The sequence below is a fragment of the Spermophilus citellus genome (assembly GCF_964194105.1).
Source record: "Spermophilus citellus genome assembly, chromosome: 9".
Taxonomy (NCBI): domain Eukaryota; kingdom Metazoa; phylum Chordata; class Mammalia; order Rodentia; family Sciuridae; genus Spermophilus; species Spermophilus citellus.
Window position 1 is genome coordinate 56,021,028 of NC_138191.1, and position 25,460 is coordinate 56,046,487.

At 36.4% G+C, this 25,460-nt stretch overlaps 1 long non-coding RNA gene across 2 annotated transcripts; it reads right to left on the minus strand.

The window, feature by feature from the left end:
• Positions 1-24,672, minus strand: LOC308656367. Of its 2 annotated transcripts, none has more exons than XR_014023709.1 (3): positions 24,564-24,672; positions 10,597-10,702; positions 1-207 (listed from the first exon to the last, which is right to left on the minus strand). It is a non-coding gene; the product is annotated as an uncharacterized lncRNA (long non-coding RNA). The 2 variants fall into 2 exon arrangements; XR_014023710.1 differs by lacking the exon at positions 1-207 and adding an exon at positions 7,315-8,750.
• Between the last annotated feature and the right edge of the window lie 788 nt (positions 24,673-25,460).

Genomic DNA, 25,460 nt, shown 5'->3' on the forward strand with positions numbered 1-25,460 from the left:
CATTCCTTGAATGCAGAGATGGATTTAGAGTGGGTACTCTCTGGAAGATGAGGACTTCTCTAAGCAAACCTCCCATGGCCCGGGGTTTAAGGAGAGCCTCAGCCACATTATAGAGATGCAGGTTGTTCTAGTGGCTCAGCAGGTGGTGTCAGGGTATGAATGAAGGGATGCTGACCATCCAGTGAGGGTCCTCACAAATGAGAGATACTGCAAGTAGAAACAAACAAGGGTGCATGAATTGGCAAACTGTCCCTCACATTTCTTTCTTTCCTCTTCCACCCATCTTTGATCAACTGAGCTGAACATAATTACACAGAAGTCTGCTTTCTGATATTTCTTTATTACATAATGTTTCTTATTTTCTCTTATGAGTTTTAAATGTGTGGGTTACTTCAAATATTTATATTCCTGATTCTCCTTAAAGGTTAGAATTAGGCTAAAAGTGGTTGTGAGTCAGCTATTGTTTACTTGCAGTCCTGGGATAGACAGCTCTCAGTACCATTTAAAATCAAGCAATAATGAATGCTAATGCAAAAGGATCCTTTTTCCCTCTTGAGGAAAGAGTAACACATTCCAAGAATGATTTGGGGAGTTGAAGAAATGGAAAGAGATAAAGAAGCCCCTCAAACAGGATGCTTTTGAGAGCCACCGTATTTTGATGTTTTTTATACTATCCTGAGGTCAGGACATTTCCAGTGGTAATTAGGGGAAGTCTAGAGCAATTCACTATTTAGGCAAAATTGACCAATCTTTAAATGTTTCTTTGTATCTTTGTTCTTATAAGCTATGACTTTTAAAGCTTATGTCAGAATTAATGGATGGCATGGAGCAGGAAATTTAATATCAAATTCCCTAAAGCTGTGGGGTGGCGGGGGGGGGGGGTAAGAGCATGGTAGGGTTAGGAAAAGGAACATCAGGTAAAAACTCTTCAGGATTCACAACCCCCGTTGACCACAAAAGTTCCATTTTTATCTGGTTTATATATAGCAATCATTGAAGACTTTGAGAAAAAGGATCCTGTTTTAAAACTTAGAAAATCATAGGGGGAAAAAAATCATGTACCCAGATTGACCCTGGGAAAACAGGGAACAAGTTATAAAAGTGGTGAATGTTTCTTTATGCATTTCTTCATAATTCCTCAAAAGGCTCATTAAATTACATGCCACTCTTCTTTGGGGAGTAGGACACCACTGTTCTGCCTTGGGAATTGTTCCCAATCTCACACTCCCTGGGCAGACCGGGGAAGCAGGTGGAATGACCAGACACACTGAAACAGATTGACGAGATTAGCTCTCCCTCCATAGTTATATATAAACTTTCCAAAGAACTAAGACCTCTGTTCTGACAAGCATCAGATAAGTCTAAAATCAGACAGAGCTGGTAACATTCCAAAGTAGTTCGGGTAAAAGAGACTCATTAATTTGAAACCAGTATTTAATTCCCAAAGGAAAGACATACTTCAGTTGGAGCATTGTGATGTCACAAGAACTTCATTAGTCTTCAAGTTAGAAGGGAGTCATGAGAGTAAGTCAAGTGAAATGTAAATAACAGCTTAATTAAGTTTACATGAAAACTGGAGAGTCGTTAGCGATGACCATGCTTGGCAGGTGACTTCCTAGACTAAGGATTGGTTTCATTTCTCACAGCTGGGTGGTGGCTGGTAGATTTATCATAGGATCCCGAAAGTCTAGTTAACCTGGATAGTTACTCAAGACAATCAGGTATGACATCATCTGCCTGGGTAGGATCCTCTAGAGCAGCAGTTCTAGAACTTCTTGGGGCTGCTCCATTAGACCAATTTGAAGGAATCACCTTCATTTCTGCCAGAGCAGGGGTGGGAGCAGGGAAACTTTATCATGAGTGAAGAAAAGGGAACTGTTTTGGAAGAGGCATTGTAAATAACTAATTCACATTAGAACCATGAAGGTGGCATCTTGTTCTGATTAATATTCCAAGAGGTTAGTCTACAGAGTATGCACTGGCAAAGCAGACATCAAGTATGCTTTGAACCAAAGATTGAAAACTTTCATTTTAAAAAAGGAATATTAGAGCATTCTTCTATGTCTAGCTCTAATGTGCTAAAGCTGTTGCTAGTTCCCCCACCTCTCCAGCCCTCTCTTTGCCACAAAATCAAGTTCAAACTCTTTGCCACATATTAAGGCTCTTCAAGATCCTGCCCATCCTCCTTTCTCAGCCTTAGCTCTCACATGCCTTGGCCAGTTGCCTGTCTTGTATGACATGCAGTTTATAGTGGACTCTTGGTCTGTTTGTGTCCTTTTCCAAAGTACCCAACTGGCAAAACCATGTGCATCTTGCAGAATGCAATCCAAATTTCACTTCCTTCCTGAGTTTCATTGTGTTATACAGTTCAAGCATCTATCTGAGTACCTTCCTCTGGGAAGGGTATGGAGAGAACTGTCCTAACTAAAACCTAAGGTCACACATAATCACATACATCTAGCAAACCAGTGGTTATGAATCAATGAAGCACTGCACATGGGGTACTGAGGGAGGTAACTGTGTAATGAGAGCCAGGAGAGACATCAGGAGTATAGTGGGGCATCAACCCCTTGCATCTACCTCCAGCTTTGCCCAAGGACACATGCCTAGGTTTTTATAGACTTGTATGAACCACACAACCAGTAGCTTGAATTGCAGTCAAGTCTGTCACTTACTGTTGGCCTTAAGTGAATCAGTTAACCTCTCTGGCCCCACTGGAGATGAAGATACTGATATTCTTGCCTCATGGGTCTGTTGTGAGAAGTTAATATACATAAAGTTCTCCCAGTGGTGCCAGACACACAATAAATACCATTTAAGTTCAGCTGTCATACTTAGGAAGAGAGATGATGGCAAGTGAAGATTGATTGATGAAAACTCAACAATGTAGGGACACACGCAGTACTAAGTCAGAACCACTATATTGAGAAAAAACTCAGGAGAATGTTTTCTTCCCCACTCCACATTGACCGGAGGCAGCTTGGTTCTTTGAAGTGGCGACATCAGGAGAGACTAAAGACAATGACAATCCCAGCAGAAAGTTTGGGTGCTTGACAATGGTGTTTGGAGTGACTCTTAGCAGTGGCTCTGTAGTGCCCAGCAGAAGCAATGGCCATGCCAAATGGGCTATGCGGTTCCCAGAAGTGGTGTTACAAGACGTCTAAGGTGTCCACTGAGTGCAGAACCTAGATTAGAAATGACAGAGGATCCTAAAGGAAGTGTTGACACCCAGTAGACTTGGTAGCAGTGTCAGCAATGGCAGTGACAGATAGTGTAAGAGGGACAATACACAGTGACCAGCATCAGGTAAGATATCAGCCTTACTCACATGCCCATGGGAAAAAAAACCTGAGTCAACAAGAACTACACCACGGTGGGACTTTGTGAGTCCAATGTGGTAATGCCCTCAAAGAAATGCTGGTATGACCTCACTTTTACAGAAGGGGATTTGAGAAATCTCTAAAAGCACAAGCTATGGTTTCAGACAGGGCTTGTATTCTATTTAGATGCAACTGTATACTGAGCATCTGCTCTGTGCATAGTGTCTGCCCTGGTTGGTAGAAATAGTACAGTGAGCAAGATGAAAGAGTGCTCCTCACACAGAGCTTGCCTTACAGTAGGGGACACAGAGAGTAAGCAAGTTAGCTTTTGCCCTTAGAGCTATGAAAACAATAAAACAGGAGATGATGCATAGAGATGGAGTAGAATAGGACCACTTAAATATGGCATCCAAACCAACGTTGGGGGCCTCAAAGGAACAAAAGCAAGGATAGTAAGTCTAAAAACAAGGAGTGCAAACCTGCAGAACAAATCCACCTGCGGCCTATTTATGTAAAGGAGGTTTTATTGGGACACAACCTCTTGCATTTGTTAATTCAATACCTGTGGCTGCTTTTCTGCTCTAATAGTAGAGTTCAATAGTTGCAATAATGACTGTATGGCTTGCCAAGCCAAAAATATTTACAGTCTTTCCCTTTAAAAAAAAAAAAAGGTGTGTTGATCCCTGGTCTAAAGCATAGTGAAGTAGCTTAGATGAGAGCAACAAGCACTGAAGTTTAAGGGCTACTGGAGACAACAACTCTGCTACTGGAGATGGCAACTCTGCAGGGCCTTTTAAGCTGTATAATCTATATATTCTCTATATATAATAAGCACTGTATTCTAAGTGTAATGAGAAGCCACTGGAAGGGTTCTGAGCAGGAAAGACACATGACCTATGTTTTTACAAGGCCACTCTAGGAACTTTGAAGAGATAGACTATGGGGACAAAGTAGAGCTGAGAAGACAATTAGGCAGCTGTTGCTGAGCCCAGTAGGAGATGAAGGTGCTGAGAATGAAGAAAGTTGCAGCATGGATGGGATAAGTAGTCAAGATGTATTATTTTAGGTGTAGCAAGCATGAGACTATCAATCCCCTATGTAATATTAGACAAGTTACTTGAGCTCTTCAAGACTGACTTTCTTGTCAGTAAAGCCTCATAGCATTGTTGTGTGGATTAAATTGCAAAAGGTATATGAGGTACCCATCAAAACAAGTGTTCTGGGGCTAGGGATACAGCTCAGTTGGTAGATTGCTGGCCTCACATGCACAAGGCCCTGGGTTCAATCCCCAGCACCATGAGGAAAAAAAAAAGAAAAGGGTTTCATAAATGTTGGCTATGATTACTGTTATTTTTGTTGTTGACTGTTGAGGCCTATGGAAAACCAGGTGATAGGATACAATCACTATATGAGCAAGAGATGTGCTTCCATACCTGATTATAACTTCCCTGGACACAGAGAAACTCTCTTATCCATCTTTATATCCTCAAAACTGTGCCTGGCACATGGTGGATATTTAATAAATGTTTATTGATTATTATTTTTAAGAAAGGAGGAGTATTTTTCATTCTGCCAGTCTTAATCAGAAGTGTTTTGTTTTTAGGATTAATATAGATTACATTTTTATGACACAGAACAGTTCTGAAGACACAGAGGTAGTTTTCTCTAAGAACCAGTACCCAGTATCCTGTCCATGCAAAGGAAAACACAGATGCTGCTTCCCAGGAAACATCTAACCCAATAAAATATGTCAAGGACAGAAATTATATGTTGAATCTGGACTACCAAGTCACCATGCATGAAAAATTCTGTTACATCAAATGTGTCTGCATTTCAAAAATCTCTGCCACACAAAGTGGACCCAACAAGAGTCAGAACTGTTGTTCCACTGCCAAGCTGCTTCTACACTCTTACTTTAAACCGCGGGATGTTCTGATCCCTTGTCCCCACCATGTTGAGTGGCTCCTATGGTATTTTCCATTACCTTCTTCCTTTTATTGATTCATTTTACTACCTATGCAAATAACAGAAGTTCATTAAAATTGACACATCAGAATTATTTGTCAATTTATTGTTTGGTATACCAGTTGCCAAGAAAGACTGGAAATCTATCTACTCTCTTTAAGGAGTTAAATTTTTTGACATCATAAGACATTTGAATACCATGTAAACAATGATCAAATGAAATTAAATATGGCATACACATTTTCAAGGGTGAAATGGCATATACTGAATATATCCATACTTTCTAAATGATATTGCTATTTTAAAAAAAAAGTGTTAAAATACCAAAATGGTCATACAATGCAAAATTGTAAAATCCTCAAATAGCCAACAAATGAATGTTATCAGGTACATTTACCTGTTGTATTCACAGTAATTAGATGTGTCCTTACCATATCCATGTTGCCAAATCTAAAATATTAGCTACAATTCCTTAAAAATTAACCAAATAAGGCTAAATGAAAAAACATCTTGGCAGAGGTCATCAGATCATAGCAGTACTATGCAAACTTATCAATTTCACTTAAAAACTCTGAAAGTCTGAGGAAATGGGAATAAGAAAAAATATTTAAAATAGCAGGACACTGAAGAAGAAAATCCTTTATGATACTAAAGAAAAGATAGAAATCCTTGAAACATCAGGGAGCAGCTACAAGGAGGGAGGGGTTTTTTTTTCTGTTTTGTTTTGGTTTCTTCTTCTTCTTCTTCTTCTTCTTCTTCTTCTTCTTCTTCTTCTTCTTCTTCTTCTTCTTCTTCTTCTTTTCTTCTTCTTCTTTTTTTAACACGAAGCCTGGCATCTCACAAATAACGTATGTTCCATATTATGTGGCAGTTGCTATGGTAACAACCTTTATTTTCTGAAACAGTACACAGATGTGTACAACATACTAACTTGCTGGTTATAAATTATAGCTTTTCCCATAGTTCAATAACTTAAGAATTCTACGTTTTTGAAATCTCAGAAGTTCTGTTGTTATTAAATTTCTTTTATGAGATAATCTTCCTTGTACTTTCAAAATGAGAGTGTTCCCAAGCAGGCCAAGAGAAAGGAGCAATGAGAAGATGGGGTATCTCAGAGAGTAGCAATTGGGTACTGCTCCTACAAAGAATCTGCAGGTGACCCACAGAAATGAGGAGAAAATTAATGAATTGGGCATCATGTACAATAGCCATGAGAAATAAGATACCAACAAAATGATGCCCCAAATAAAGTTATGAATTCCATATTCCAAGGTGCCATATTTGTAGTTTTAAAACAAATGAAGTTTTTTTCCTTAGAAATGTTACAGCATTAAGATAATTTTATAAGTCTCAGTGGTATGAAAGAGAGAATTAGCCCGGTGATTTGATTTCAAAATAAATTTTTGAATCTTGAAAATACCTGAGTCTGGGAGGGAAAAAAAATATATTCCCATATTTAGTAAGGGACTAGCATCTCTTTCTCAGGTCACAAAACAAAAGACAGATTTTAACTGAATAGGATATTTTTCTTTTTCTATTCTAAACTTAATCAACAAATATTTACCCAGTGGCTTCCACATTCAGGGAGCTACCTGTTCATGCCTAAATGCAGTTCAATAGATGTTTTCTTTCTATTCTGAAAATTTACATTATGTTTCCTTGTGTTGGATCTGAATATTTCCTTTAAATAGATAATTCGCATATTCAATTTTTAAAACATCAAAAAGACTCATTTCTGCAGCATTTGTCAGGTTAAAGTTTATAACCTAGGAAACATATTTGAAAAATAAGGTTATATAGTTAGCATTTACAGTTTAAAAAACATCTTTCTAAGGCAAGAAAATATATTGTAAGTGTCCTTATATAAAAGTAACAAAGCACCCTGATTTTTAAAGTCCAGAAATTATCCTGCTAATGGATTTTCCTAACAAACATAAAACACTTGGAAATGCTATCTCAAGTCACAATACAGTTACATTCGAATTCAAAATTGTCTTACAGCAGCTCTGACTGAATGAGAAACAATTGAGTATTGTGCAGATAAGAACAAATCATTTTGAAAAGCTTGTACCTATTAAGTGGTTGTTAAAATTTTTGCTAATGCTTTCCATATATACTCCATTCTGTACCTTTCTAAGATATATTAAAAACAGGACCACGACTGATCCATTCAAATCCTTACGTTATCAGAGAGAGAGTTAAGTTATCACCTAATGGGGACTTGGAGGCTAGAACTCGGTACCTGGTAGAAAAAAAAGAGTACTTCACCACTAGATGCATTTTAAAAGTATTACTTAAATTACATTTAAGTCATAAGATAATTATGAACTTTCTTCTCTTTTATATTTATATGGCATATTTATTGAATTGCACAGTATGCTTTTACAATAAAGTGCTTTTTACGTTGCCGCCTTTGTTCATCCAAAATAAAACTGACAGTTATCCTTTTATAAGCTATTCTGAGAACATTTTCTCTTCTTTGAAGCTGATTGATGCACTACTTTAAATGTTCCTGCAAATATCTTTTCAATTCAAGTTTTTGCATAATGTAATAAGAAGATAAAAGAATTCTATACTTCAACAAGAGACATTACAAAGCAAGTAGAGACATTATCAAGGGCATTAACATGCTCCTAATAGCAATAAAACCTTTTAACTGTCTGATGTAGAACATGCTCCCACCAAACCACCACATATTATGGTAATTGGCTCCAATTTCTGAATCTTACATTGTAAAGTTACAAAGAGTTAGGTAGAACTGAAAAACAAATGTAGAATACTCATCTTGTTACCGTTCCCATTATAAAATGTTTGCTTTCTACCTCTAACGAGGACGGGTCTGATCTGTTGCGCTGTTCATTACTGTGCTATCATATTTTTGCATCCTGTCTCATTTTTATTTCTACTGACTGATATAAATACATTTTTTTTCCCAAATAACCCTTTTCTAACTCCAAAACATCAGAGCAACACAAATAGCATTCCCCTCAGAATCTCAGTGTAACAAATGGGTTGTCTGTGCACGCCTGTGTCTCACCGCCTTCGCTTTCTGTGTTCTCTCATCAGGGGAAGATACAATGGGGGAAATATTCCATGAGGATGCTTTGATTTTTCTTCACAACGCACTACTGAATTGTACGAGTGGCCTTTCTATCCTGGCCGAGAGGAAATATAATTTTAAACTAAAGTTGAGCCCAGATTCTGTTAAATTAAATAGCAAAGAAAAAAAAATAGTTCTTGGCTTTATTCCTTGTGCATAGGACGCAGGGCGGCGCGGAATTGACACAAGCCGGTCCTCGGTGATTAACCTGCAGTTTATGTTGTGTTTCTAGGTGACGCGCCCATCAAGCAGGAGGCTTCTCCCAGGCTGGTGAGAGCAACTTGCCGGCTTTGAGAAGTGCAGATCTATCAGGATCCAGAATCGGGCTCTGAAGAAGCTGTCATTTCATGTCTCTAAAACAGCCTCTGATTTAATGTACAAGATGTCAAGAAGTAAAGGACAATAAAATAAAAAACAAAAAAGGAGAACTATTTCAATTAAGAAGCATTTTTATACCAACCCCTGGAAATCACATAAAATAAAAGCTGTCAGAAACAATCTATGTTTAAAAGGTTGATTTTTGTGGTGCTTACATACAACAGGCAGGACAGGGGGAAATACAAATGACTAACACAGAGCAGCTGAACTTTAAAAATTCGTTTGTCACTAGATAGATATTTGGTTATTAAATTTTCCTAATGGATCTAGGAAAAAATTTGAATGACAGATGTTGAGGGTTGGAGAAAAAAGAAAGAAATCCTCATACAGAAAAGAAAATGACATATGTAATCTCCAGACCTGTGTGAAGGAGATTCCTATATCTACGAAATATAATCTTTAAGTGCTAATAATTAAGAGCCTAAGATTCTAGGAATTTACCATTTCTTTCCATGATGTTCCAGTGATGTTTTAATGTCTCTTTCAGAGAAAGATAAATATTTCAAGGACTGCCCTATCACCCCAGTAATCAAATATCTTAAAGGTGAATGCAGAAAAAAAAATCTTTATGAAATTTGAGGCAACCTTTTAGCTGAGAGTATAATAATATTAAACAAAGACATAAGCATTGCCAAATATAAAAGTAAATAAATTTTAAAAACTAAACCAAATGTGACTTCTTATTGTGGAAAACATCATTGTCATTCAGGTTCTTGTTCCCTGCTCAGACTTATTTATTTTTTTAATTGTCAGGTAATATCATATGTATATATGTAATGTATATATATGTAATATTTGTAATGTCCAAAACAACATTATATATATATATATATATATACACACACACACACACACACACACACACATTGTGAGATGGCTAAATCTCCCTAATTAACACATGTCCATTTGTTTTTAAAATCTGCTATTCAAGAAATGTACATTATAACTCCAACTTACTACTACCCTTACAATTTTTATTATGTTATGCTTTTTATTCCATATTTTCTATTGAAAGAAATCTTGACAGAGAGGGTGAGTTCACTTGCTGTCTCCCCCAGTTGCTTTGGTGGTCTATTTATAGCGTCTTTATAAAAATAAAACTAAAAACTCAAGTTTTTCTGAAGAGGAATACTTAAAGAAAAAAAAAATTCACTCCTCCCAAATCAAGAACTTTTCTTACAGTAAGTCTTCCATACAAGCAATAAGACAAACAGCCTAAAAACTGCCTCCAAGAAGAAAAATAAGAAAATCAGCTCACCCATGATTTCCTTAATATACTTAAAAGAGATAAAATCCCATTGATGCCTCTAAAAATAAAAATGAGGAAAGGGCAACTTTATTGATTCCTTGTAAACCAACGAACGTGTAGCTTATTGATAACACTAAACACCACCTAAGCCTTTAGTGATTTTCAACCAAAAGTCTGCCTCTGCATGAAGGTTTAAATCATCGTATTAATATATTAGAGGGAAAATTACCATGGGAGACACTTGGAAATTAATTAAACACCCTGCACTCAGTTTGTTTTCGAGAGAAGATAAATATCACACGTGGGAAAAGATGCCTGACAACCGCCATAGTTTTCAGATCCAAAATTAGACCCTGACAGCTATGTCTTTGTATGACTCTCCTTGGGGTATGATAAGTAGAGATATAGAATATGAAGATTTCTGATAGAAGTATTTATTACTGACACTTCCGAAACATTCCATGTGTGGTATCAGCAAAGCATGCTTCACCTCAGACAGAAATGTCAGGTTTTCATCCAAGATTTTTTTTTCCATTCCTCTTCCCCCATTCCAATTCCTCCCTCCCCATCCACCACTCCCCCACCTTCTCCTCCAAAATATGATCTTTTTTAGAAGTTCAACAGCAGCCCCTGGTGGAACTCAGCAGTTGTTTCAACCTGAGCACAGTAGTTCAAGTAACTCCATCCATCCTGTCAAAAAACAGAAAAAGTATGTTCAATGTGCATGTATATGACCACAACAGTGCACTGTTCCTACAGCTCAGGGGCCAGAACAAGACCCCAAATGTACAAATGCAGTGATTTGTGATAGTAATTTCAGCCAATTTCAGTAGCTAGAGTTTTGAAAAAAATATATATGAAACAAACATCTGTCTCAAATATGATATTCATTTTATGCATGAAGACCAATAATTAACTGCTCATGAATAATGCTAACCACAGAACGCGTCAACAGAAAGAGGCACTACGCTTATGAGCAGGCGATCACCATTTTGTTTAGCTCATGTTGTGATAGATTCAGCTTTGTCACTTAGCAAAATGAGCTATACAAAGTGACAAAGAAGGGATTTCTCCAGGTCAGAGGTCAGAAAGCACCAAAGCATTGCACTGTCTGGCCGTATTAGAATGGCAAGCTAGGCTTACTTAAAAGCACCAAAAGCTCTTCAAAGAAACTATGACCATTCCTTCTCCTGTTTTGTTGACAGCCACATATTACACTTTTGGGGCAAGGAAGAAACATGTGGCTCTTTGTTTACATTAGTCTGTGTAAGTTTGTATACTTCACTAAGGTGCCTGGCAGAGTGGCTCAAATTCAACTTCACTCCCTTGGATGTTGTCTGCCCAGAAAACAGTCAACTTTTTCTTTTCACGAGGGCACAGTCTTCTTGCCAAGCTCTGTAGTCCTGGGGCAGGATCACCCAGATGGGTTGCCTTCCCCCATACACAAAGTACCATGTAGGCTACAGGTATTACTGGCACCAGGCAAGAAGAAGGGGAATGACACCAAGAAGATTGCTTTATTGACTGAGGGTTTCAAGTGTGCCCAGCATTGGGGGCACAGCAGGCATTCACCCTCCATGAGGCCCTTGTTAGGACAAAAGAACAACTGGGATTTACTCAAAAGACCCACAGGTTTACTTCAGTGCATTTATGCAATGTCCCTCACTTGTGTATTTTGACTTTTCTTAAATGATGCTGTTTGTTAAGAGGAAAAGAAAATCATATTTTTAAAACGTAAATACTTTTATAATAAATACTAGAATAGAATAAATACTATTTTATGTGCAAAAGTGATTTTTAAATTCTGAAAGTGTTCTACTTCACTTTTCACTTGCCCTCAAGGCTACTTTGATCTCTTGACTGATCTCATGTGAAACTGAATCAATGATGTGTTAAGACAGAGAATCCCATGATGAGCCACTTACTGAGAGCCAGTGGGTACCTAGCACTAGGGAGTAAGAGGAATGAAAGAAATAAAATTTGGTATCCAATGAGTTACAATTTAGTGTAGGTGATAGATGCAAAGGATAATTTCAATATAATGTGGTAGCAATGTGCAATCCTAAGAGAGACAGCCCTTGGCTCAGCCTGGGGTCATCAAAGAATTTCTATAAGGATGATTCTTGTACTGAGTCTTAAAAATTAAAAAAATAGCTACAGTAAAGAAGGAGAGGGGGAATTATGGAGGAAAACCATTATGACCCAAAGGGAAAAGGCATCAAACTACAAAGTACAGATTGAGCCTCCTAAATACAAAAATCCAGAATCCAAAGTGCCCTTGAATCAGAAACCTTTTGAGCACCAACAAGATACTCAAAAAGTTCCAGACTTTAAAACATGTTGAATTTTGGATATTTCAAAATATGGAAAGTCTATACAAATATTCCAAAATCAAAAAAAATTTAAAAACTCCAAAATCTGAAACACTTCTGGTCTCAGGCATTTTGAATAAGGTTTACTCAGCCAAAAAACTATATATTCAAAGAATTACAAGCAGCTTAATTTTTACCAGAGCATATATTAGAAGATGGCCCATGACAGATGGAGAGGCTGGAGAAGTGGATAAGAAAAGTGGCTACGGAAAGCCTTCTTGGCCCTCCTAGGGACACTAGATTTGTCTAAGCCATGAAGAACAATTAAAAGACACTATGCAATGGAGTGACCATGTGGAGAAGTAACTGAAGGTCAGAAGACAGATCCAGGAATTTGTGTGATTGTCCAAGAGAAAAAGAAGGGCCTGAGTTCTGCTGATGGAAATGGAGCTGGAGAAGAATAAATTTAAGCTGAGAAGTTAAGAAATATTCAGAGGTCTAAGCTGAGAAGAGTTGGTGACTTTTTGGATTTGAATTATAAAGGAGGAGTTTTGTATAATTCCCAGGTTTCAGGCATAAGAGACAACATAGATTGTGGCATCATCTGCTGGGTTGGAGAGTACAGGAGCCAGAGCAGGTTTGAGGGGAGAAGATGACACTCTAAAGAAGTACTTCTCAAAATGTGTCCTCAAGTACCCTCCACTGGCCTCCAGATAGCTCCTTGTAGCACTGATTATTAACACTGCCCTTGAATGTCACAGCTGGAGAGGAACCTAACAGATCATTAAGTCCAGTCACTTTCAAACTGTGCCGTGGGGACTGAGGGGTGGCAGAGAATGCAGGAATTCAGACTGCCCACCTCTCTCCAGATTCAACCCACCAGGATCATTCTTCCTTTACCTATTGTGCATACTGAATTTCTTCTTCAGACTGAGTTTGAAACAAGAAAACCACAGTTTAAAGCTACTAACAACCTGTTCGTTTTACAGAAAGGAAACTGATATTCACAAAGGTAAAATGACTTGTCCACAGACACAAGGTTTGTACCAGAGTCTGAACTGATCTATGACCCTTAGTTCAACACATGTCAATTCCAAGTGTCCTCTATGCCATGGTTTTCTCTACGAAGTAACTTTTGCTTTTGCCATGTCTTATCCAGCTAGCATCAAAAACCTCATTAAAAACACTCAGCAGTTTCTTCAGTTTTATTCATTCAATAGTTATTGAACACCATCTACAAGCCAACCCCTGAGTTAGTTACCTGAGCACTTATTTGGATCCCCAGTTATAATTTTTATGATGTTACCCCAAGTAGTATTCAATCATATCTAGTTTGCAAGTAAAGATAATTATTATTGAAGGTGTGATTTTCCCAACTCACCAGAAGATTAAAGCTAATTTATATTTTAAGTGAATTTTTAAATATATTTTTAATCCACAAAGTTCCTAAGATATAACAAGGTGCTATTCTTAATCTTTAAAAGAATTACTTTCCAGATCTTACATTAGTTTTTCCACATGTTCCAGAACTCACTGAAAAATAATGCCCCCAAACTCAGAAAGACTAACTTTATTAACTTTAGAACTGATATATGGAATAATTATACTGTAGGTTGCTTTTATAACATGAAAATATAAGAAAATAAACTTTATAACCCTTCTTCACCACCATACTAACTCAACAGCTGCTTGTACCAAAATAAGGTTATTTCTAGAACAGAATTAAATCCTTGCTTGACCTATAGAAATAAAGACAAATATTAGCTGAGGGGTTATGAAAGCCTGTTGACCTCTTTCTAAAGGACGAAAAAGGGAGCAGTGGGTGGCTACTTTGTGAGGTACCAGGGTCAGAGTGGGGAACAGGAAGCAGCTGAAGCAGGTCCTCCTGCCCAGAGATTTCCAGAGATGAGACCCTCAGAGACCTGTCCAAGACCATTATCTCCTATCTCACTGTACAAAGGAAAAGCAATGCTGTCTGTCTTGTTGGAGAATCCATTCTTTATACTGTTAAACTCTTCAAAATAAGGGGTCAGGGATTCAGTCTTTCTTCAACTGCCCCTTCATACTTCACTAGACTGCCTTGTTTTCTTTCTATATTCCTTTTTGCAACTTACTTTAAAATCACATATAAAACCTAGTTAGTGGGAATGGATTACAAGAATAGAGGAGAAAGAAAGGGGAAAATCCAAAATTATAACTCAAATAGATTTCAAGACTCACCTGTTAAAACCCCATTTCTTTAAAGATAAGAAATCAAAACTACTCAGCTAACATTATCCCATTGTCCTCACATGGTGTATTATTGAGAATAGGGGGTACATAAACAAAAAAGTTTTCATCTGCTTTTTTTATATTATAAAGTATATTATTAAAAGGACACAGGGAATCTTTGAGAGAACAAGCATTTGGTTACTAATTGTCTCCATTGCCCCTTGAAGTGCCCAAGTAAATTCAGAGTTGAAATTCTTTTGAGAGGCTGTTTCTGATATTTTTGTATGGTGTCTTGCAAAATCTTCCTTAACAACAGTTTTGTTGATTCACTCAACGAGTATTCATGGGAAGCTCACCATACATCAGGTCTACACAATAACAAGCAAGAGAACTGATTTCCTCTGCTCTCCTGCTTATCTGGTCATACCTTGTCACTACATGTTCATGACTGAAGAAGCCATATTTCTTTTCCAAATCCAGTAAATTTATCTGTCAGCTTTTTTATATGAAAAGGGTTTGAAATGACTTTAAATCTCTTTAAGCACATCTTCTAGGTAGCAAATAACAATATTGGTTATATGTTCTTTTCTGAGTGTTCTAGCTTCCTTCTTGCTGAAAATTCCTCTGGCTGCCCTGTGGACTCGGCTAGTCTGACCACAATGACACTGAGTTACAAATTAATGGAATTTCACATAAAACATGAAGACTCACTGGGAGCATTTAATAACATGAAGTACCTTGGTAAGTTCTTCAAATTCATCAGAATCCAATGACCAAAGAAGTCCTGGAACAGAGTACTATGTGTGGGTTGGAAATAGAAGATGGATAGGGCACAAAATTTTCCAGCAAGTTCTTGGAAAAATCTGATAAAATGCTATTAAAAAAATCTAAAATCTGGGACTTTGAAAATTAACTTAGGCATACATACCTAGGACTGAAAGAAATTATGCTGGGCCTAAAAGGTCACCTTTAAAGAAGCAAATTATTGGGTTAAAAAATGGAAAATGTGATCCAGTTCTGGAAGACAATATTCCCAGCAATTAACAACATAATTCACCTGGTACACAGAGTGGTCAAATTCATAGAAACAGAAATTAGGATGGTGAAAGCAGAAAAACAGAAAACAGAGACTGTGAAGGAAGAGTACTGAGACTTATGGTAGGATAGGCATATGGTGATATGGTTTCAGCATGGGAGGATGAAAATGGCTCTATGGTGCTGCTGATGGTACCCCAGTGACGGGAGAATACTTAATTCTACTGAATTGTGTACTTAAATTTTTTTAAATGACAAGCTTTATGTTAGGTATACTTTATCATACTAAAAAGAGGGGAGGGAAGTTAGGCAGGAGACAAATGCAAAAAAAAATAGATTGTTCACATTAGTACTGTCTAAAGTATAATTTACCCAAATGAAAACTTTGAGCCTTGACTACTCCATATATAAAATGTCACTCATGGTGTCAAATTCAACATTGCTTGAAAAGATCAAATGAGTTCTTTGTAGTGAAAAAAAAAAATATATAGCGTGTTTAAGAATTTAACAAATGTTAATTGTTATTACTATGGCTCTTCTGAACATTCCAACCTACTGTTTAATACTAAGATTAAAAATATTATTCAATACTAACAGTATGTCTATGAAAATTTTCTTTAATTACAATGTTAGATACAATTTTTTGGAAATAATAATGAACCATATAAAAAATTGTTTGAAATATTATTCTTAGCTCCCCTGCTTCCCAGCAGTTTTATTAAATTAGGGTAGGGTCAAAAATCAAAGCAAATGTTCTGTTCCTTAACATCATCTTCCTGACAGAAGAAAAGTCCTATTGGTATGAAAAATAAATTGAAAATAAAATAACCTAAAGGGTCCTTAAAACACATCCTGTAATGACTCATTTTTTTCGGAGTTATCAGAATATTCTGGGGTACCTGAGAAGTAATTTTTTGAGAAATTATACATCAGTAAATTTAATCACACATTTATTGAACATATATTTTGTACAAAAATACTGTGACTGGTTCTCTGAGAAAAGTTAGGATGTAACCCCCATGTCCTTGCCCTCAAGGAGCTTACTGTCATGAAAAGTAGTAATTCCTCAGAAGGTCTTGATTTCATACTTCTCCCAAGGCAATTCTGAATAAAGATGAGGAAAACTAAAATTTTTTCTAAATTGTACAAAACCTTTGGTTGAATCACTGTGTCTTTTTACCATAGCTTAAAGAATATATTTTCCTTTATGCATTTTGATATTTGAGAATAATGAATTCAAAAATTACTGGGAAAAAGAAGGTCTGTAATTGACCGCCTAGGGGAACTATGCAAAATCCCTTCAAAATTCCCACCAGGAGTAGAAGAGAAGAGGATTCAGATACAGTCTGAAATCTTCCCAAGCTTGCTTCACTGAAATTCTAATTAGTAAGACCCCTTTAAGCAACTTCTCAGCTCTTAATTTAAATACAGGAAGTGTTTCCTAAGGCTCTATAATACCTTGGCAGAGCTGATCCTATTTCCTGAGATTAAATAGAAGAAAACTCTTCCCTCAGGAGATTGAACCACACACAATAAGATCATTCATTAGAATGTTCATATAAATTCAAAATATGCCAGGGAAAGAGCAAATGTCTTCTTCATAAAGGGTGACACCCTGGAAATGCTAACTGAATCCATGACTGGCTTTACTCTTGAGTTTGGTCTTTGTAGAAATTACCAAGGTGATAACTCATTTTGACAATGAAACCAAGTTTACGATAAATAAATAAATAAACAAATAAACAAACAAATAAATAAATTTAAAAAAAAAAGTCTATCAATGTTGTGTGCTTTCATTTTTGCAGCAGCGGGGATTGAACCCAGAGCCTTAGGTATTTTAGACAAGCTCTCTATAACTAGGCTATACCCACACAGCCCTTTTGCTTCCATTTGTGAAAATAAAATTGTACCTTCTATGATCTAATTGTTATTCCACTTTGCACCATTTAAGATTTATCAATAACAAAAATCTCATAAACTTTTTAAGTCTCCATTTTGACCTAAAAAGGAGGGAGCTTAGTCTCAAAACCCACTACTTAAATGCCTGATTAGAAAGGGGAGTGGAGCAGAATGTGCTTCTAAAACTTTTTTATTGTCCAAGAAAACAAAGAAGAGCACTTTTCAATCTCTTGCCAACCTTCTGTAAATTTACATCACCTCACTAAATTTGATAGCTAAATAGTGTTCTGGCAGTGTTTTTGAGACTTCTGTGTCAGATTTAGAAATGTTATTGTTGAGGCTTACTTTGATGGTGAGATTTTAGAAGCCTATTTCCCTGCTAAACAAATGTATTATAGAGTGATGGATAACAGAGATTCAAAGGATTACAATGAGAGATCAAGGAGTTCACCTGCAATATCTATCGCATTGACAGCCGACTTTATTGAACTTTCACAATATTAACTGCCTCTCTGTGGACTGGCTTAGCAGAGGAGGTGATTATCAATTTATCACCAGTCAAAACACAAATTGCTTCATGTACAGTGTCGGTGGCATAATCATGTACCTTGAATCCGATCAAAATGGTCCTACTAGAATGATTCTCATAAGAATAAGAACGAATATTAGTTCAGAACTTCTCTAATGAAATTATGTCTGATTCTTGGATTGATAGGGCGTCTTTTCTGAAGCATAGATCAAGAATGCACCACTCTAAAAGGAAGCAAAAACAAAACCTGCGATAAACAGTGCTAGAGGCTATTCACTCCCAATTCTTGAGCCTTGCTTACCAAGCCATCCCAGTGCCCACAAGGAAGAAACTGATTGATCCTCAGACCCTTTCCCTAGTGGAAGATTTGCACTCTTAAACTCCACCTAGTAGCTTGGAAGTTGACTGAATTACATGTAAGAAATTATCTAGGATAATCATAGACCAGCACCAAGGTGCATGCATTACCTCTTTGACTCTATTATCAATAAGACCAAGAGTTTCTAAATCTCATAATTTCACCCTACTTCCTGATTCTATCCTCCTCCAATGTCTAATCTTTATCCATATATTGAATTCCATCAGTGGTCACTCTAGTTAAAATTTGCTACATTCAGGAATGGAAGGACAAGATTTTGGTCTTGACTTTTTGTCTAAGCAGGCAAAAATTAATAGCTACACTAGCAAACACTATTGACTACTTACTATGGGTCAGGTATGAACATAAGAACATTTTATATATTAAGTCACTTAATCTTCTTAACCATCCTGAGTGGAAAATATTATTATTTTCTCTGAGTTATAAATTAAAGAATTTATGAATAGAAATGCAAGTTGAACCAAGCGAAGGACCCTAAAACCTTATGAATTCTGAAAACTAGCCTACTTCACTCATTCACAGGTTAGATTGAGTTTCTTGGCCCCATTCTGGCTGCCTTCCATTGTACAAAGTGAAACCTCTACAAGAAGATAGCCTCTCTTTTATCTCTACAAGATCATCTAAAAGCCTCTATAATTTTGTGTACAAATGCCTGGCATTCAATTTATAAAAGTCAGACATACCAAGAAAAAGGACAAAAAGAGAAAATCACAATAGGAATGGGACCACAGATGATCCCAATAATGGAATTATCAAGTGTGGAGTAATGTGTTCAAATAGATGACAAGATAGTTTCATGAGAGAGATGGAATCTTTCTTAAAAAGTGTAAATTTTAGAACATATATATATATATGTGTGTGTGTGTGTGTGTGTGTGTGTGTGCATGTGTGTTAAAGAATTTAACAAATTAATTTAATAACAGATTAAACATAAGAAAAGGATTAGTACTGTAAGATAGTGTAGTAAAAATACACAGACCAAAGCACAAAGAATAAAAAAGAACAAAATGTAGAAAAGAGTACAAGAGACATTTGGAAGATGGAGAAAACCTAATGCAAGTGTACCTGGAGCCCCAGAAGCAAACTAGAAAGGAAATGGAGGAAGAGCCATGTATGTATGAAGATATAACATCTGAGAATTTTCCAAAATAGTTGAAAGAGCTTCATCCCAAAACAGGATAAATGTTACTAGTCATGTTATAGTAAAATTTCCAAATGACTAAGTATGAACCATTACAACAGCCAGATAAGAGAGTATAAAGGAGCTCCACCTAAGTTCTCAACAGAAATCATAGAAGCCAGAAAGAAAAAAAAAAACAGAATGGCATCTTAAAAGTGCTGAAAGAAATTGTTGACAACTGTGCACTTTATCTCCAGTGAAAATATCCTTCAAATATAAAGGCATTTAAAAAAAAAGATATTGTTGTCATCAAATTCATACTAAAATAAACATAAAGGCAGTTCTTAGAAAGGAGGAAAGGAACCCCAGAAGGAAAGACAGAAATGCAGGAAGGAATTAAGATCTATAGAAAGGTATATATGAATATAGGTATAAATTGGATATAAAGAAACAATAATATTTTATGGAATTTAAAATACATGTATAGGGGCTGGGGTTGTGTCTCAGTGGTAGAGCACTTGCCTAGCATGTATGAGGCACTGGGTTCAATTCTCAGCACTGCATATAAATAAATGAATAAAAGAAAGGTCCATCAACGTATTTAAAATTTTTAAAAAATAAATAAATATATGTATAATTAAAAGGTATGACAACAATAATACAAACAATCAAAGGGCATAAGAGGATTTAATGTGTGCACATATCCTAGCATTGTCTGAGAAAAGATAAAATTACTAATTTATATTAGACTCTATTAAATAAATATTAATATTCAGTAAATATAATTTCAAATGACATCAATAACTATATTAAATGTAAGTGGACTACACGCTTCAGTGGAAAGTCAAAATTTGTTCAACTAGATGAAAAAGTAACAATTCAACCAGGTTGCCCAACTTAACTATAAAGACATAGAAAGATGATATTTAAAGAATGGAAGAAAAGAAATGTAAACACTTATAAAACATAAAGGACATTTCATAATGATGTTTAAAAGTTAGTATACCAGAAATTCACTATAACTTTAAAAATGTAAAGCAAAAATTGACAGAACTAAAAGCACAAAGAATTAAATCTACATTGATAGTGGGAAATTTTAACACATTTCCTCAATCATTATTAATCAAGCAGACTAAAGGATATAATTAATAAACTTACAGATACATAGAAAATTCTGTATCTAATAAGGCAACATGAGACATTTACCAAAACTAACCATAAGCTGAGCCATAAAATAAGTCCCCAATCTCCCAAAATTTCAAAATATTGAAGCCATTAATATGTTCTCTGACCCCAGTCAATTCAGCAAAAAATCAGTAACAAAATGAAAACTAGTGGTGCAACCACTATGGAAAGCAGTACGGAGATTCCTCAGAAAACTTGTAATGTATCCACCATTTGACCCAGTTGTCCCCCTCCTCTGTTTATACCCAAATGACTCAAAATCAGCATACTACAGTGACAAAGCCACATCAATGTTTATAGCAGCTTAATTCACAATAGCTAAACTATGGAACCATCTAGATGCCATTCAACAGATGAATAGATAAAGAAAATGTGGCATATATGTATATGTACACACACACACACACACACACACACACACAGTGAATATTACTCAGCCATTAAAAAAAATTATGGCATTTGCCAGTAAATGGGTGGAACTAGAGAGTATCATGCTAGGTGAAATAAGCCAATCCCAGAAAGAAAAAGACTGAATGTTTTCTCTGATATGCAGATGCTAATTTCACAATAGGGAGGGTGGATGTTAGGGAATACTAGAAGTACTTTGGATTAGAATGAGGGGAATGTTAGGAAGGGAAGGGGAATGAGAATAGGAAAGATAGCAGAATGAATCTGACATTACTTATCTATATGCATATATAATTATATGACCAATGTAATTCTACATCATATACAACCAAAAGAACGAGAAGTTATATTCCATATATGTATAATATGTCAAAATACATTCTAATGTATAATCAATTAGAACAAATTTAAAAAATACATAGTGAAAGGTTAATAGATAAAATAAATTTGTTTAAAGATTCTCTAAGAAAACAAAATGATAACTAGAACGTCCCCCAAATATTGAGAAGTTAGTCAAAGATGAAAACAAATCACAATGAAAATTAAAAATATTTTGAACTTAGTGATAATGAAAACATGACATATCAGAGAGAATACAGGGTAAGTGGGCATAGTAGGAAGAGCCAGTGGTGATGGCTACTTCTGGGAAGAGGCTCACCAGTGAAAGGCAGCACAGTCAGGGCCTCCTGGGAACTGATTCTGCTCTGTGTCTTGCTGCGGGGGTGGTTTCATTAGTGTTTTTGCTTTGTGAAAAATTCACCAATCTGTATATTTGTGATCTGGGAACTTTTTCTGTGTGTGCTATACTTGAAGTTTAACCTAAAAAACTAGAACTTATTTCTGACTTTTTTCTCATTTCTACATGAAGATTATCAGCATTTCCTGTTGATTTTAACACATAATTTATCTAGGCTCTGGTTATTTCTAACTACTTCCCCCGTTACTCTTCTTATCGAAACCAACAGCATATGTTTCTTTATTTCAGAGTTTCATGACTAGATTCCCTGCTTCTGCCCTTGGTTCATATAGTATGCTGTCAACATTGTCACCAGGTTGAACTATTAAAGTTTAATCAAACCATATCACCAATCTCAACAAAATTGTTTAACTGCCTTCTCATTTCACTCACAATAAAAGCCAAATAATTGTTATGACTTGGCCTGTAGGGGATCTGAACTACCATTCCATCTCCTACTTCACCTCCTACCATCCACCTCTTGTTCACTCAGCTCCTGCCTTACTGTCTCCTTGCTCTCTCAGAACATGCCAGGTAAATAACATTTGCACTTACCCCACTATCTGGATGTTTCCTACCCTAGGTTTACACAGAAGGCCTTTAAAATGTCACCTTCTTCCCTAAGCATTATCTATCATTACAATTTCCTCCACCCACAACAACCTGCAACTCCAATTCTCCAAATATTAATTCAACACCATTGAGCCAGATATTTTGGTGCTCAGGAAAAAAGAGCAAATAAAACAAAGATTCATGGATTTGTGGGGCTTACATTCTAGCAGAGAGAAGCAAGCAATAATCATAAAAGCATTAATTATATAGCATATTGAAAGTATATTAGAAAAAAACTGCATCAAGTTTAGGAGTGTTATTATCACTGTTCAGAGGCAATGAGAAGAGAGTTGTAATTTAAAATAGGATATTCAGGGCAAACTTCAGTGAGTATGACATCTGCCATGCACCTGAGAGGAAAGTGCATTCTAAACATGGAGAACAAGTCCAAAGGCCAAAGGCCAAAGGCCAAAGGCTGGAGTGTGTCTGACCTAAGGAACATTAAAAAGGCGTGTATAGCTAAATAAGTGTGCAGGGTAGCAATAGTCCAACTTTACCTGGGACTCAGGATTTTCCTGAGATGTATGATTTTCAGTGCCAAACTTAGGACCCAGGGCAAACCAAGATAATCAGTTACCCCAAAAGAAAAAAGTCATTGGAGATTTGGTCAGAGAGGGAAAAGTGGGGGAAGGAGAGGGAATGGGAAGGCGGTACCAGATCATGAAGAACAATGAAAACCATTTTAAGGGACTTGACTTTTAGAATGAGAAAAGGGAGGAGTCATTGGAACATTTTGAAGAAAGGAATGACATGATCTGAGTTCTATTTTAAAAGATTTGTTCCAGTTGCTGTATTGAAAGTGGATAAAGAAGGACAAGGGCAGAAAAAAGGACTCCATCTTAACACTATTGCCATAATCCAGTCAGGGATCATGGTGGCTTGAACCAAGGATGTATTAGTGGAGGAAGTGACAAGTGGTCAGATTCCGGATGTATTCTGAAGGTAGGAAAAATAATATTTCCTAACATATTAGATAAGAGAAAAAAAGGGTGACTTCCAGGATTTTGATCCAAGCAAATGGAAAAACGGACTTGCTGTCAGCTGAGATGAAAACAACTAAACAAAGATCAAGTTCATAGAGAGAAAAAATGGTTTCATGTTTGATATGTTACCTTTTTTGTTTTATTTTCTTCCTTAGCTCTTATCAATATTGACATACTATGTATTTTACTTATTTATTATCTATGTTCATCCTTTTTAATAAAATCTCCAAAAATACAAAGACTTTCTTTGTTTTCTGTTCTTGTTTGTGTTTTTTGTCACTGCTGCTATGTCACCAGAATCTATAGTAAATTCCTCTAAATATTTATGGAGTGCCTCTTGGATGAGCAGAAATGTGGTGAGCTCTAAGAACACAATACACAGCATGTCCTAAAGATTGTCAAATAAAATACTAGAGAATCAGATAAGCTTTTAATGACATATTAAAAAATGAAGAATTTTTACGAAAAGTTGCCCAATATTCAAATATTCAAGTATGTATAACTCATATTCAATTACAAGGTAGAATAAAAATTATCTGTTGCTTATCTTAAAATCAAATTTAACTGGATATCTCATATTTTTCATCCTAAATCTGACAGACCTTTGGGTCTTGTGTCTTCAAGGAGCTTATAGTACAATGGTATATACAGACAAATAAATAGTCTGTGTATAAAAACTCTAGGAATCCAGAACACCTACGAGCAAACACCACACGAGGGATTACTTGAAGATTCTGAAGGGGCATCTGAGAAGCTTCATGAAAAAAAAAAAAAAAAACCTGATATTGCAACTGAGAGTTGAAAAGAAGAAGAAAGGGCATTTCAAGAAGATGTAACAACATGATCCAAGCCTAAAAACCAGTGAGGTACTAGGGTACAAAAAAATACTAAATTGACCTGGTAACTTGACTGTGCCTAGAGAACACAGCCTGTGTGAGATGAGAACTGAAGAAGTTACATCGCCACAAATGGTGCTGCAGAACCCACTTGGCTAAGCAGACACTCTACCAAATATCTAAGCCAGGGCCAGCAAACACAGGCACCTACTACCACCAAAAACAAGAGCAGCCTTAACCACTATCATCCTCATCCCACCAAGCAGCTGTGAGAGCCACAGAGGGTTCTGAGATTCACCTACTCACCAGCAGCCCTTTGCCAGGCTTGACCTTCATGACCAAGGGCAAAATGAAGGAAAGCTTTATTCTATCTCATCTTCAGGGTAGTGCCTGTGTTCCTAGCTCTCCTATAGGTAGAAAAAAGACAGAAAAAAAATAATTTCATAAAAAGAAGTAAATCCCCTGAGGAACTAGGGTGGGAGCAAATCCCACAGAAAAGACTGGAATATTCTCTTAGCAAAATGCATAGAGATTTGAATCCTTTATAACCTTTGAGTCTACAGGATGGGGAAATCTAGTGATGTTTGGGTTTTTTACTAAGGCAAAATTTGTTCAAAAAAGTCTTAGTTATTGTAGTGGTCCCCTTCCCCCAAAAGGCCATAGTACATAAACAGGCACTACATTTGTGATATTAAAATTCCACCAGAAGATCTGACAAGGGAAAGAATAAGCAAAATTAAGGAGGAAAATATCTAAAAACAAAAATTAGGTTAGCAACAATGAAAAAGCACTGAGAAATACTCAATTACAACGAAGCTGTAGGCAGAGAGCAGAAGTGCTTAAAAGTGAGCTCTCCTCGGAGAGGATAGGACAGGGATAGAAAGGAGCCCAGGGAGGAGGGAATTCTGAGTGGCAGAAATAGCCTATACCCAAGCTTTGAGAAAAAAGAAAAGGTAAACAACATAAAATGCAATAGTGTGGTCAAATAAGATAAGGCCTGAGAAGGGTTTATTGGATTTAGCAATTAGGAGGTCACTGGTCATTTAACCTCTTTGTGCTCCAGTTTCAATACTTGTTAAATTAAATTGAAAAATAATCTCTAAGGCAACTTACAGCCCTAAGACTCACCAGGTTGGGTCTTTTTACACAGAGACACACAAACACATTCCACACTCCCAATACACATGCTAATCTTCTTAATCT